This window comes from Pteropus vampyrus, unplaced genomic scaffold (assembly GCF_000151845.1).
Source record: "Pteropus vampyrus isolate Shadow unplaced genomic scaffold, Pvam_2.0 Scaffold452, whole genome shotgun sequence".
NCBI lineage: Eukaryota > Metazoa > Chordata > Mammalia > Chiroptera > Pteropodidae > Pteropus > Pteropus vampyrus.
Window position 1 is genome coordinate 419,843 of NW_011889233.1, and position 4,117 is coordinate 423,959.

The following is a 4,117-nucleotide window of genomic DNA, read 5'->3' on the forward strand; positions in this document are numbered from 1 at the left end:
ATCAATCATGTGACCCTGGGAAAATCACTCAAGTTCTCTCAGCATCAACTTGTCTTCCTCTGAACCACACATAAGCAGCGATTTCACCAGAACTACCGCAGTTCCCAGTAGCCTGCCTACAAATTCACCCTTTCTCTCCCACTGAAGAAAGCATATGTGCATGAGATTTATGTCAACCAAGAGTCACTTTTAATATCCACTCACCTATCATTAAGGTAGACACTTAAGGCTTTGAGTCCTTAACCTGTTACTGGTAACGGATTACTGGTGCCCATCTGTGCAGCTCATTCCCAAATTGGAAGATCTTGGAGCAGAGGATCAGGTGAACAGGAAGCTTGCCTTTTACTTTCCTCCTGCTCTTCCCTGTGCCCAGTCCTCACCAGCACCATCTCTCCATTGCCTTGTCCTGGCCCCTTTCCTATTTCTATGACTGCTTTCCTCCCCTTTTAGGGACAGGACACTGAGAGACAGAATCAGAGCTGCCTGCAGACCGTGGTGGGCTATGTGAGGACCCCTGGCTCTCTGCGGACACTTTAACACATGGCGCCACTTTCTTATTGGGTTCGCATGTGTCTAGGGATTCTAGAGAGGTTTTGTGAGGCATGGCTGAAGAATAGCCAACTCAGCTGGGTGCTGACTAGGGAAAACTGGCCAAACAGGAGTGTGACCAGGGTCAGGGATGGGAGAACCTGAGAAAACTGGCAATGCACAAGCTCATTTGGCAGAATCAGCCCAGGGAACAACGTCAAAGAGGAAACCTGAATTATGAAAGCAGAACGAAGCCTGAAAGACTAAACATGGCTTGAGATCTAGAGATCAATTAGAATTGTGGGAACAGAGTTTTGGGGGAAACGGAGAGGTCTGAGTGGCCTGAAAAAGAGTTCAACTCTTGATCTTCCTTTGTCTGACACATAGCAAATTCTTGGGAGACCCTGAATAGCAGAAATGCCTATTCCACATGTTGGTAAATGTCCATTTAGGGCTGATCTTCAAGAGCTGACTGCTTGGGAACAGGATGAGGCTAGATGCTCAGATTAGTGAGCAAGTCCTTGGAGAAGGCACCCTAAAATCTGACCCAGAAAAAGAAAAGGACGAGAGGTCGAAGTGGCCACAGGGTCGCCCAGCTGGGACACGGGGTGAGGAGTTTATTCCCAGGGGAGGGAGAAAGCCGGAATAGTAAGAGATTAAGAAAACTGAATGGGGACACCAGAGAGAATCGGGTGGAGGGATTAAACAAGTTGAGGCGGAAGGCACCAAGTAGCGCTGGTCTTCCTGGTCGGAGAAACACCCTGTTATTCAACTGGCCAATAATTTAGTAGTCCTCCCTTCTGTGCCAGCCTGTTTGTTGACCTTCTCTGTCGATGGATAGTTGGAGTTCATTTGAGCAAAGCTTCATTTAAGCACCTGGATCTGGCCATTCCTGAAGCCACTTTGCCTCAGACTTTTCAATTGCATAGCCAATCAATTTCCATTTTTGCTTAATCAGCTGGGGCAAGTTCTTTATTAACTGATTCTATTAATATCAAGAATCATGATGTTAATGCAATCAATTGGTGAATAACTTGTTACTAATAACAAAAGAATAAATGTTTCTAAATTATATCCATTGTGATATTTATAAAATAAACTAGATTCAAGGCTATCTGTATAATAACGTCACTAATTCACTTGTACTCTGACATGCAAGGGTTAGAGTCACAGCCACGCGCTAGGAATGGCATGAGCTCTGGGTGTGCTCGTAACTGCCTTCACATACCTGGTTAGCAAAGGTAACTTAAATCAGAAGAAGTGTGTTCTTCAGTTTTAAAAGTGCTTCCACACATATTATCATCCTTCAGTCATAAAACAATCCTGTGAGTTTGGTTCCTTACGCCTTCTTCATAAAGGAGGACTCTGAGGTCCAGGGAGGCTAAACGCCTTCCTCAAAGATACACAGCCACATGGTGGTCATACCTGGACAAGAATCTGTGTTGGTCTTCCAGGCCCAGTGCTCCTTTTATTCCACCAGCTTCCTCAAAAATCAGGAGCCAGCGTATGGAAATCAGAGATGGCGGTACAGAATTTTGTCCAGCAGCAGCTGGGTGTGGTACAAGGAACACTGAAAAGCTAAATGCTAGGACCCTGGTAGGGGAACTGGGGCTGCTGGTGCTTCTGCCTGGGCCTGAGGGAATAGGAAACATTAGAGAGAAGTTACTGTTCCACGTGTTTTATATGCTCTAATCCACTGTGTTAGCTCTCCCAAAGGCTCTGGTTGCAAGAAGACAAAGACTCACTTCCTTCTCCAGAGATACAGACACCTGCCTGCATCCTTGTGCATCTGTCTTTTGTTCCTTTATTCAACTGCATTTATTGAGTACCTGCTCCATATCAGGCCTTGCTAAGGTATGGGAAATATTATGGTGAACAGAACCAAGAAGCTACCAGCTCTCATGAAGTTTACGTTCTGGAAGCACACTGGACACTGGAGTTGAAGAATATTGCCACACCCCTTCCGGCCTAGCATTTGGGCTTGCCAGGACTCAGATGCACTTTAGATGTCTACTACATGACTAAACTAATAAAAGACCCAAGATAGTTAACGACATTGTTTTGATAATGTAAGTGTGGCTTCCTCCCTGTTTCTGGGCCAAGGGGTAATGAGAGGTAGCAAATAAAAAAATGCTTGTTTGTTTAACCCGAAAGGATGTCTATATATATATTTCTAATTATTTGACCTAACAAAAAGTTTTACTGGGGCAATATAAAACCAGAACTGTGACTCCAGTAGCACCTCCCAGTCACCAGGAACTGCTGACAAACAAAAGGTAAATAAATAAAACAATTTCAGATTTGGGTAAAGCACGAGGAAGGAAACAAAACACAGGAATGTACTAAGGAGAAGAGGACTCTTTTAGATGGTGTTGCCAAGGAAGGGCTTTCTGAGGAAAGACAGAGAAGTAACCAACTGTTGAATTTCTGCTGATGATGCAGCAGTTTTGGTAAAAGCCTGGCCCGAGAGCAGAGCCAGATGAGGCAGAGGCAGCTCCAACTCTGCCACTTCATTAAAGAGCCCGAAGATTTCCTTTCAGAGGCTACTAGCCCTTGCCCAATAAAATAATCAGAATAAAGCAAGGTTCGCAGGTGGCAGCCTGTGCTCTAGGAAAGGACTGTTGGTGGCATGGAATAGAAGGAATCAGGAGAGGGCTGCACTGTTGGGGGCAAGGCAAGAGGTTCAGTTCCAAGGGACAGACAGAACCAGGAAGGGAAAAGATCACAGAAAGAGAGCAGAGTCGGAGACATGCTAATGGAGAGACTGCACTGTGCTGAACTGAGCTAGAGGGGGAGAGCGAGATCAGATAAGATCGTAGGCACAACACAGAGAGACACGTCTTCTGTCCGCGGGAACTTCTGACTCAGAGACTATTGACATTCTCTCTCTTGAGCAGGAGAGGAATAGGAGAAGTTGCAGCTGGACTGCTTTGACAATCTGTCCAGCAAGTGAGTATAATCTGTCCCATATGCGTCCACTGGGAAAAGGGTGAGGATTGCTCCTGTAAAGTTTAGTTGCCTGGCTACCATTTACAACAAAGAAGTTTTGCAATTTTGCAAAGTGGTTTTGTGCTTATGTTACCTTGTTTATTCCTCCAAACAACTCTGCTCTACTCACTGAGGCCTACAATCCACAATGAGGCCCAGAGAGGTTAAGCGACTTCCAGCTGATCAGACAGAGCTCACATGGGAATCCAGGCTAACTTCCCAAAGCCTGAGCTCTGCCTTTAAAAGGTTCAGGAAGGAACCAGGCCAAAAAGCATTTACAATGGTCAGCTGGCTCCCCTTCTGCTTCTGGTCCCTATCTTTGCAACCGAGCCTTAGAGTTTCGCTGAGCACCAGGTGTCCAGAACAGGACTATGAACGTGAATAGCAGCAAAACAGCTATTGGACCCACTTTTTTCCTGTTATAGTGACTCTCAAATCTTAGGGTGCACCAAAATCTCCTGAAGGGCTGGTGAAAACCCAAATTGCTGGACCCCATCTCCAGAGTTTCTGACTCAGCAGGTCTGAGGTAGGAGGTCAAGAATGTGCATTTCTCACAAGTTCCCAGGTGATGCTGATGCCCCTGGCCCAGGGGCCGCACTTT

The 4,117-nt window shown here is 45.8% G+C and overlaps 1 pseudogene; it reads right to left on the reverse strand.

Moving 5' to 3' along the window:
- Positions 1 to 4,117, reverse strand: part of LOC105306679 — a 10,699-nt pseudogene that overhangs the window by 3,022 nt on the left and 3,560 nt on the right.